The sequence below is a fragment of the Pristiophorus japonicus genome, chromosome 13 (assembly GCF_044704955.1).
Source record: "Pristiophorus japonicus isolate sPriJap1 chromosome 13, sPriJap1.hap1, whole genome shotgun sequence".
Taxonomy (NCBI): Eukaryota; Metazoa; Chordata; class Chondrichthyes; family Pristiophoridae; genus Pristiophorus; species Pristiophorus japonicus.
In genome coordinates, this window is record NC_091989.1 from 195,601,897 (window position 1) to 195,613,244 (window position 11,348).

At 50.6% G+C, this 11,348-nt stretch overlaps 1 pseudogene; it reads left to right on the forward strand.

Annotated features, from left to right (window-relative positions):
- Positions 1-10,632: 10,632 nt before the first annotated feature.
- Positions 10,633-10,864, forward strand: LOC139279135 (U2 spliceosomal RNA; annotated as a pseudogene).
- Positions 10,865-11,348: the final 484 nt, after the last annotated feature.

An 11,348-nucleotide genomic window follows, 5' to 3' on the forward strand; every position in this document is an offset into this window, starting at 1 on the left:
CCTCTCCCCAGTCTCTCTCTCTCCTCTCCCCCAGTCTCTCCTCTTCCTCTCCCCAGTCTCTCTCTCTTCCTCTCCCCAGTCTCTCTCTCTTCCTCTCCCCAGTCTCTCTCTCTTCCTCTCCCAGTCTCTCTCTCTTCCTCTCCCAGTCTCTCTCTCTTCTCTCCCCAGTCTCTCTCTTCCTCTCCCAGTCTCTCTCTCTTCCTCTCCCCAGTCTCTCTCTCTTCCTCTCCCCAGTCTCTCTCTCTTCCTCTCCCCAGTCTCTCTCTCTTCCTCTCCCCAGTCTCTCTCTCTTCCTCTCCCCAGTCTCTCTCTCTTCCTCTCCCCAGTCTCTCTCTCTTCCTCTCCCCAGTCTCTCTCTCTTCCTCTCCCCCAGTCTCTCTCTCTTCCTCTCCCCCCCAGTCTCTCTCCCCCTCCCCAGTCTCTCCCCATCCACCCCAATCTCTCTCTCTCTCTCTCTCTCTCTCTCTCTCTCTCTCCCCCCCCCCTTTGGCTCCCGTATACAGCGTACATGTGCAGAAGATCACAACGGTGTTTGTACAGATAATCACAGCAGGAACTTAACCCAATGTGACTCAGAGCCTCAGTAATGCTTAGACAGATGTGCCACCTTGCTTAACCTGTCCAACAGTTTCACAACCAGGAAGGGTTGGGAAAAATTATACTCGGCTGCTTGACATTGTTTAATTCTCATGAATATTGCACCTTGCCCTGAATGCAGGTTTTCCTGATTGGTTTATATAGCCACGTAAGTCAAGCTACAGGGATGGATGCAACAGTCAGTTAAACACTACTATCCAATTGTTGACAAGACAATGACAGTCACCAGAGAGCGTAATAGGATAGATGCACCATCAGTGTTCTCGATCAGGCCAACATCCCCAGCATCAAAGCACTGACCACACTCAACCAGCTCTGCTGGGCGGCCACATCATCCGCTTGCCTGACACAAGACTCCCAAAGCAAGCGCTCTACGCGGAGCTTCGACGCAGCAAGCGAGCCCCAGGTGGGTAGTGGAAATATTTCAAGGACACCCTCAAAGCTTCCTTGATAAAATGCAACATCCCCACTGACACTTGGGAATCCCTGGCCCAAGACTGGCCAAAGTTGAGGAAGAGCATCCAGGAGGGCGCTGAGCACCTTGAGTCCCATCGCCGAGAACAAGCAGAAACCAAGCGGCGGCAGCGGAAGGAGCGTATGGCAAACCATGGTCCCCACCCCTTTCCTTCAACCATTGTCTGTCCCATCTATGACAGAGACCGTCGGTCCCGCATTGGACTGTTCAGTCACCTGAGAACTCACCAAGAGTGGAAGCAAGTCATCCTCGACTCCGAGGGACTGCCTATGATGATGATGAATTCCTGGAATACACTCCACGCAGAGATATTTGAATAAGTGTTACGAATCTGGACTCTCCCAATCGTCTGCTCATTTTTAATCACCCAGTTCAGTTCTTCCACAACCGCCGTACTGATACAATTCACCAGCTCTCCCTAATCAATAGCAATAAAAAAAAAGGCACAGGATTGCGGGAAATCTGAGAAAAAAGAAAATACCAGACGAGTGCTGTGGGCCCATCAGCAGCCGAAGGGGAAAAGGCTGGTTACCCATCAGTGCAGAGTGGCCTGGTGTGCAACTGCAGCATTTTCTGTCTTTAATTCAACTTAATGTCCTGTATTAGATCAGGGAAACCTTCATACTCCACCCATTAACCCAGCTGCAGCACTGTGGAATGTAATTAATTATGAACGCTAGACTTTTCAGTTTCCCAAGTTTACTTACTTATACAGACACACAAGCGCTTTTAAGAGCAGCAAGGTGGGGGGGGGGGGGGGGGGATATCCATCCAATCCCATAGCAGAAGCTCTGACCATCATTTTCCAATTCTCTCTGGTTACAGCTGCGGTGCTGGAGGACTGCTAATGCTGTACCGTTTGTTTAAGAAGGGAGAAAGGGATAGACCGAGTAATTATAGGCCAGTCAGACTAACCTCGGTGGTGGGCAAATTATTGGAGAAAATTCTGAGGGGCAGGATAAAGAAAGGCACGGATTAATCAAGGACAGTCAGCATGGATTTCTTAAGGGAAGGGACTAATTTGATTGAATTTTTTGAGGAGGGTCGATGAGGGCAGGGCGTATGATGTAGTGTATATGGATTTTAGCAAGGCTTTTGACAAGGTCCCATATGGTCAGGAAAGTAAAAGCCCATGGGATCCAGGGCAAAGTGGCAAGTTGGCTCAGAAGTAGAAAGCAAAGGATAATGGTCGATGGCTGTTTTTGTGACTGGAAGGCCGTTTCCAGTGGGGTTTCGCAGGGTTCAGTGCTGGGTCCCTTGCTTTTTATGGTATAGAATCAATGATTTAGACTTGAATGTAGCGGGTATAATTAAGAAGTTTGCAGATGATACAAAAATTGGCCGCATGGTTGATAATGAAGAAGAAAGCTGTAGACTGCAGGAGGATATCAATGACTGGTCAGGTGGGCAGGACAGAGGCAAATGGAATTCAATCCAGAGAAATGTGAGGCAATGCATTTGGGGAGGGCTAACAAGGAAAGGGAATACACATTAAATGGTATGACACTGAGAAGTGTAGAGGAACAGAGGGACCTTGGAATGCAGGTCCACAAGTCCCTGCAGGTAGCAGGCCAGGTAGATAAGGTGGTTAAGAAGGCATACGGGATACTTGGCTTTATAGCCGAGGCATAGAATGGAAGAGTAGGGAGGTTATGCTTGAACTGCATAAAACACTGGTTAGGCCACAGCTAGAGTACTGCGTGCAGTTCTGGTCACCACATTACAGGAAAGACGTGATTGCACTGGAAAGGGTACAGAGGAGATTTACGAGGATGTTACCTGGACTGGAGAATTTTAGCTATGAGGAAAGATTGGATAGGCTGGCTTTGTTTTCTTTGGAACAGAGGAGGCTGAGGGGAGACCCAATTGAGGGGTATAAAATTATGAGGGGCCTAGATAGAGTGGATAGGAAGGAGCTATTTCCCTTAGCAGAGAGGTCAATAACCAGGGGACAGAGATTTAAAGTATTTGGTAGGAGGTTTAGAGGGGATCTGAGAGGAAATGTTTTTACCCAGAGGGTGGTGGGGGTCTGGAACTCACTGCCTGAAAGGGTGGTAGAGACAGAAACCCTCACTACATTTTAAAAATACTTAAATGTGCACTTGAAGTGCCGTAACCTACAGGGCTACGGACCAAGAGCTAGAAAGTGGGATTAGGCTGGATAGCCTTTTGTCGGCTGGGACAGATATGATGGGCCAAATGGCCTCCTTCCGTGCCAAAAATCTCAATGATTCTATGACAAGCACACACACAAAGGAAGGCCACTCAGTGAGAGTCATTACCTATAAAAGTGGCACTGGGAGAAAAGTGCAGAAACGAGAAATGAATCAAGCCCTGTGTGCAGGGACCAGATGTGAGCTTGAGGGGCGATGTAGCTCTCCTCTCTACTTTCTGAAACACCAGTATACCGAGGAGAGTCAAGCTGCTGAATAATGACTACCCCACAGCACGGGGGCAGGCAATGTGTCTCAACTCGCCTTCATAACGGGCAGCAGTAGGGGCGGAGAGAGGATCGTCAGAGGCCAATCTGCCCGACTGCCTGGTACCCGTCAAACAAGACAGACTGGTGGAGGTGTTCCGAATGAGGGTTCGGAGCCAAGAAGAGCCAAGGGCCCAGGGGCAGCACGGGCCAGCCCACACTGCAATATGTGTGCACGCTAGGTCCATGCAACAGAGCTGGTCTCCAGTCGCCCTAGTTAACACTTGCCACTGGATAAAGGCCGAGCTCTGTCAAACCTGTGTGGTGGCTGGTGTGCAACGGCCACCACACGTTCGCATCTCAATTGGAGTTCAGGACTGGAACATCAGGTCCTTCACTGAAACATCTGTGAACTCATGCGGAAGCAAGTCATCCTCATTCGAGGGACCGTCTATGATGACACACTGTGAGCAGTACTGGAAGTCAAGTGTCAGCCTTTCTACCTGTGTCAGGCTACTCTCCACAACCTGACCTTGAAAGAAAACTAATTAGCGATAATGGGCAGAGCTCGGTGGGAAGTACAGCCTGTCCCCAAACAAGTACAGTACCTGAAACTAATCACGTGTAAATTAAACAGCTCCGTGCTTGGCTGTACAACACTGCTATTGTCAAAAGCATGGTGGGGAAACGCAGAGAGGGAACACAGGGACTGCAGCACTGGGTTACTGGCGATTACACACACAGTGGAATAACCCTGGCGAAATCTTTCCCACACTGTATGAGCCATATTCAAACACCACTCCAGATCATGTCACCAATGTACTCTCAGACAGCATTTTACATACACTTTTAAGAACATAACTAAGACCATCAGAAATAGGGGCAGGAGTCGGCCATTGGTCCCTCGAGCCTGCTCCTCCATTCAATAAGATCATGGCTGATCTGATCATGGAATCAGCTCTACTTCCCTGCCTGCTCCCTTATCGCTCAAAAATCTGTCTATCTCTGTCTTAAATATATTCAATGACCCAGCCTCCACAGCTCTCTGGGGCAGAGAATTCCACAGATTTACAACCCTGAGAGAGAAGAAATTCCTCCTCATCTCAGTTTTAAATGGGAGGCCCCTTATTCTGAGACAATGTCCCCTAGTTTTAGTTTCCCTGAGTGGAAATATCCAGTCTGCATCCTCCTTGTCGAGCCCCCTCATTATCTTATATGTTTCGATAAGATCACCTCTCATTCATCTGAATTCCAAAGTGTATAGGCCCAACCTACTCAACCTATCCTCATAAGTCAACCACCTCATCTCCGGAATCAACCGAGTGAACCTCCTCTGAACAGCCTCCTTCCTTAAATACGGAGACCAAAACTGTACACAGTACTCTAGGTGTGGCCTCACCAATATCCTGTACAGTTGTAGCAGGACTGCTCTGCTTTTATACTCTATCCCCCTTGCAATAAAGGCCAACATTCCATTTGCCTTCCTGATCACTTGCTGTACCAGCATACTAACTTTTTGTGTTTCATGCACAAGGACCCCCAGGTCTCTCTGTACTGCAGCACTTTGCAATTTTTCTCCATTTAAATTAGAATTTGTTTTTCTACCGAAGTGGATAACCTCACATTTTCCCACATTATACTCCATCTGCCAATTTTTTGCTCACTCACTGCCTGTCTATATCCCTTTGCAGATTTTTTGTGTCCTCCTCACAATTTGCTTTCCCACCCATCTTTGTATCATCAACAAACTTGGCTACATTACACTCGGTCCCTTCATCCAAATCATTAATAGTTGAGGCCCCAGCACCGATCCCTGCGGCACCCCATTAGTCACTGTTTGCCAACCGGAAAATGACCCATTTATCCCGACTCTGTTTTCTGTTGGTTAGCCAATCCTCTATCCAGGCTAATATGTCACACCTAACGCCGTGAGCTTTTATCTTGTGCAGTAACCTCTTTACAGCTCGGTTTCACTGAAACTTTGTTTTTAAAAACTTCTGCATGTTTAAAAGTTGGCCAGCTTAGTTGACCTGAGCAACAGAGGCGCCAGAACAGGATCTCCCGATCAGACTATCACCTCCCGCAGCGGGACAGACAGGCGTCAGACACCCAGCAGGTCAGTTCACACATGGTCATTAGCACCAACAAAAATTACAAACCAGAGATTATTTTCTAAAATCTAAAATAAATTTTCTGTGCTCAACTGTAAACAGCCTTGCATTTGGACCTTGTGAGATTATTTGTAAATAAGCTCTCCAAGGTTGCGTGAGGTCAGTGAGTAGTTGAGAGGCAGGGAGAGAGAGAGAAAGAGAGGGGCAAAGGAGAGATAGAGAGAGAGAGAGAGATGGAAGGGGGGGCCGTTAGAGAGGGGGACGGACGGGGGGCCGGGAGAGAGAGAAAAAAAAGGAAGGGGCCGGGAGAGATGACGGGAGAAGGGGGGCTGGGGGAAAGAGAGAGAGAGAGAGAGAGAGAGAGAGAGAGAGAGAGGCAGACTGTTGTAAAGAGAAAGAGAGAGAGGCTGTGGAGGAGAGAGAGAGAGAGAGGCTGTGGGAGAGCGAGGGAGAGAGAGGCTGTGGGAGAGCGAGGGAGAGAAAGGCTGTGGGGGAGAGAGAGAGAGAGAGAGAGAGAGAGGCGCGCTGTGGGGGAGAGGGGGGGGGGCTTTGGGAGAGAGGGGCTGTGGGAGAGAGGGGCTGTGGGAGAGAGAGGCTGTGGGAGAGAGAGGCTGTGGGGGAGAGAGAGAGAGAGAGAGAGAGAGAGAGAGAGAGAGAGAGAGAGAGAGAGAGAGGCGCGCTGTGGGGGAGAGAGAGAGGCGCGTTGTAGGGGAGAGGGGGGGGGTTTTGGGAGAGAGGGGCTGTGGGAGAGAGAGGCTGTGGGAGAGCGAGGGAGAGAGGGGGGGGGCTTTGGGAGAGAGGGGCTGTGGGAGAGAGAGGCTGTGGGAGAGCGAGGGAGAGAGAGGCTGTGGGAGAGAGAGAGAGAGAGAGAGAGAGAGGCGCGCTGTGGGGGAGAGGGGGGGGGCTTTGGGAGAGAGGGGCTGTGGGAGAGAGAGGCTGTGGGTGGGAGAGAGAGGCTGTGGGGGAGAGAGAGAGAGAGAGAGAGAGAGAGAGGCGCGCTGTGGGGGAGAGAGAGAGGCGCGCTGTGGGGGAGAGGGGGGGGGGGTTTGGGAGAGAGAGGCTGTGGGAGAGAGGCGCTGTGGGAGAGCGAGGCTGTGGGAGAGCGAGGCTGTGGGAGAGCGAGGGAGAGAGGCTGTGGGGGAGAGACAGGGAGCGAGGCTGTGGGGGACAGACAGGGAGCGAGGCTGTGAGGGACGGACAGGGAGCGAGGCTGTGGGGGACGGACAGGGAGCGAGGCTGTGGGGGAGAGAGAGAGAGGGGCTGTGGGGGAGAGAGAGAGAGAGAGTGAGAGGCTGTGGGAGAGAGAGAGAAGCTGTGGGAGAGAGAAGCTGTGGGAGAGAGAGAGAGAGAGAGAGAGAGAGAGAGAGGGGCTGTGGGAGGGAGAGAGAGAGAGAGAGAGAGAGAGAGAGAAGCTGTGGGAGAGAGAGGGAGAGAGGCTGTGGGAGAGAGAGGGAGAGAGAGGGAGAGAGAGAGAGAGAGAGAGAGAGAGAGAGAGAGAGAGAGAGGGGGGCTGTGGGAGAGAGAGGGAGAGAGAGAGGGAGAGAGAGAGAGAGAGAGAGAGAGGGGGGCTGTGGGAGAGAGAGGGAGAGAGAGAGGGAGAGAGAGAGAGAGAGAGAGAGAGAGAGCGAGAGAGAGAGCGAGAGAGAGAGAGAGAAGCTGTGGGAGAGAGAGGGAGAGAGAGAGAGAGAGAGAGAGAGAGAGAGGGGCTGTGGGAGAGAGAGAGAGAGAGAGAAGCTGTGGGAGAGAGAGGAGAGAGGCTGTGGGAGAGAGAGAGAGAGAGAGAGAGAGAGAGAGAGAGAGAGAGAGAGAGAGAGAGAGGCTGTGGGAGAGAGAGGGAGAGAGAGGGAGAGAGAGAGAGAGAGAGAGAGAGAGGGGGGCTGTGGGAGAAGGTTCTCAGGCTGTACCTGGTGTTTTTGGTTTCACAGTTTTAGCCGACGTTGTCTTCTCTTCCACTTTTGACGTCCTCCTCATCAGCTGAAAAGCTCCAGTGAGTCGAGAGGCGAACACATCTCCCGTTTACAGCATGGGAGGGAGGAGTCTGCTGAGCCACAAGATTGGGAAAGGTTGGGGAGGGAATCTGGATGTGAGGAGGCAGAGCTCGAGTGGCTGAGTGAACTGTTTCTGAAATTTACATTTTAAAAGGATAGTGTTCTGAAAATATTTAAAAAACCTGAAATCCCCTTGAAGCATCAGCTGTGCCTGACAGTGGGACAACCCAGGGTGGGTGGGACTTTATGCACAGATTCCCCTGGGCAGCTCTTCTTCCTCCATAAAAGAATTGGCAAAGACTTTCAAGAAGACAGCTCCCCTTTAACACTAAACCCAGCTGCAGTGTGTGTGTGATCTACAGTATGGACAGCAACAGCTCAACACCGTCACTTCAAAATGCACGTGACCTTTCCCACCGAGGAAGGTAAGGACCAGTGTTGTGGGAACACCACTACCTCCACGTTCCCATCCCAGTCACCCACCTGTTGCTGTTCCTTCATCGTTGCTGGGTCAAAACCCTGGAAGTCCTTCCCCAACAACACTGAGAGCACCCTCGCCACACGGACTGCAGCGGTTCAAGGCGACGGCTCACCACCAACTGCTTGAGGGCAATTAGAGATGGGCAATAAATGCTGACCTTGCCCATATTCCAAGAACAAAAACAAATGCAGCTGATAACACACATATCTGCTGTGAAACGTACTCTCGTCTCCATCAGAAGGTTGTGGGTTCAAACCCCACTCCAGGACTTCAGCACATAATCTAGGCCGACACTTTGCAAGGCTGAGGGGCTGCTGCACTTTCAGATGAGACGTTAAACGAAGGCCCAATCTGCTTGTTCAGAGGGATAGAAATGTTCCACGGCTCTTTTCAAAGTCAGGCTGGGAGCTCAGTGTCCTGTCCAACATTCCTGCCATTAACCACCACCACCAAAAACACATGCACTGATCATTCCCTTCGCCTGCTGTGTTTAATGTGGCAACACTCACTACGCTACATCAGTAAATTCATTGGCTGCAAATTCCTTTGGGACGTCCAGAAACATGAAAGGCGCTATATAAATACAAATTCTTTGATTCACTTTGCCTCCTCTCCCACAGGCACCAAAGCTGCTGTGGTATAGTTACACGGTATCTTGCTAACTGACAATTCTACACGTCAGCGCCTGGACACTGACTTATGTGGTTATTCAACTGCATGGGCTGTCACAATTGTACCCCGCCACCCCCCCTCACCCCCCCACCCTACCCGACTGCCGCCCAAAAGGAGATGAGCTAACGAAGCAGGGATCACAAAGAGCCTGGCGTGCCGCCGTTGTCCACCAGAAGCAGCCTTAGTTGTCGTGACCCTGCGATGTACTCAGTCCCCAACAGTCCTGGCTTACAGTTCATGCTGCAGGGCGGGTTCCAGTGCCTAGCGGCACCAAAACAGCATGCACACAGTTTAAAACCAAGATTACAACTGCAACTCTCATTTAGTGCCAGGGACTCTCAGATAAGATATCGTGCAGCACCGGCACCAGCACCAGCACAGCACCCTGGGGGAGGGGGGGGGGGGGGCACAGGCCCGCACACCCGGGGGGGGGGGGGGCACTGCACCCAGGGGGCACAGGCCCGCACTGCACCCCGGGGGCACCCGCACTGCACCCCGGGGGCACAGGGTGTGAAGGGCTCACCGTTCCGACACTCAATAACAATGCTGCACTTTCACTCATCAAATTGCTGCAGTTTTGAGGATCTGGGAAAGATTAAGCCGGAGTTAGGAGATAATGCAACAAGCTCATTTCAACACAAGTTGTTTTTAGGAACATAGGAACAGGAAGAGGCCATTTAGCCCTTTGAGCCTGTTCCATTCAATGAGATCACTGTTGATCTGCAATCTAACTCCATATATCTGCCATTGACTAATTTCCCTTAATACCTTTGGCTAACAAAAAACTATAAATCTCAGATTTAAAATGAACTGATCCTGCATCAATTGCTGTTTGCGGAAGAAAGTTCCAGACTTCTACCACCCTTTGTGTAGAAGTGTTTCCTAACTTCACTCCTGAAAGGTCGGTTTCGAAATTTTTAGACTATGTCCCCTAGTCCAAGAATCCCCAACCAGCGGAGACAGTTTCTCTCCATCTATCCTAGCTGTTCCCCTTAAAATCCTGAAAACTTTGATCAGATCACCCCTTAACCGTCTAAATTCTAGGGAATACAACCTGAATTTATGTAATCGCTCCTCGCAACTTAATCCTTAAAGTTCGGGTATCATTCTGGTAAACCGACACTACACTCCCTCCAAGGCCAATATATCCTCCCTAAAATGTGGTGCCCAGAACTGCTCAGTGCTCCAGGTGTGGTCTAACCAGGGTTCTGTATAGCTGCAACATAACTTCAATACACCATTGTTTTCTAGGCCTCTAGGTATAAAGGCCAGCATTCCATTAGCCTTTGTGATTATTTTCTGTACCTGTTCATGACATTTAAGACCTGTGTCCAGGGATCGGCACAGGTTACTGCCCACCTTTAATGACACAGGAAGCACTGGAGGAACCCTGTCCCACCTCCCAGGGGATGCAAGGGGTTAAATTAAACAGCAAGTTCTATGCAGAATGACACAGATTGAAACTGAGCTTATGTCCAACTCCCCAGGCACCTGCTTTATTTTCCAACTAAGCTCGGGTTCCGTAAACATCGATTAATTTGCATCCCCAGCGGGAAATACCATATGTCATTTAATTTGAGATTGAAGTTTACTCCCTTGATAGTCAACAGTAAATATGCAAATCTTCACGTCCTTCCCAATGGGCTATTCCCAGAGCCTCACTTGCTCTCACTCCAGTGAATGACAACAAGTGCTGCCAGCCCCTGCCTGGAGGGAGAGGGGTGCATCGCTGAACTTCCCCTGCAGCATCAGTGGCTCCCTGCACTAGACTGGAGGAAGATTCTCCCACTGCCACAGATACTTTACTTCCATCGAGTGGCCGCTCAGACAGACCAGTGGTCCTGAATTGGAGCCAGAGTCTGTGTCACGTTGGTGATCGCCCCTCTTTACTCGCTTCTCGGCCTTTTGGCTAAGATCATGCGTAACCGACCTGACCAGCCACCATGACCTCCGGGTGGTTCTCCCTGGATCAGGAAGGTATATGCTTGCTTTTTTGGAAACAGGAGGTGGGTGGGGTGGCTTGACCCATCCACCTCCACGGAGGTGTGTGGGGGACCTGACCCATCCACCTCCATGGCACGAACCTGGTATTGCAGTACTTCCAGGAACGGTGCAGTGGCTCTAGGCCTTTTGGCTAAGAGCATTGGCGCAGAGTGATCCTTGGCGTGTGCAAGGTGACCTCTGGCGTTTGTGATTTGATAAAGAATTGGAACGATTGGCTACGAATTAAAAAAAAAAAAAAAAAATGCGTAACTGACCTGACAGGGGAGTAACCACCATAACCCCAAGGTGGTTCTCCCTGGATCAGGAAGGTATATGCTTGCTTTTTTGGAAATAGGAGATGGGTGGGGTGGCTTGACCCATCCACCTCCACGGAGGTGTGTGGGGGTGCTGACCCATCCACCTCCATGGCACGAACCTGGTATTGCAGTACTTCCAGGAATGGTGCAGTGGCTCTAGGCCTTTTGGCTAAGAGCATTGGCGCAGAGTGATTCTTGATGTGTGCAAGGTGACCTCTGGCGTTTGTGATTTGACAAAGAATTGGAACGATTGGCTACGAATTTCAAAAAAAAAGCAGTGCCCAAAGGCTGGACAGGGACTTGGC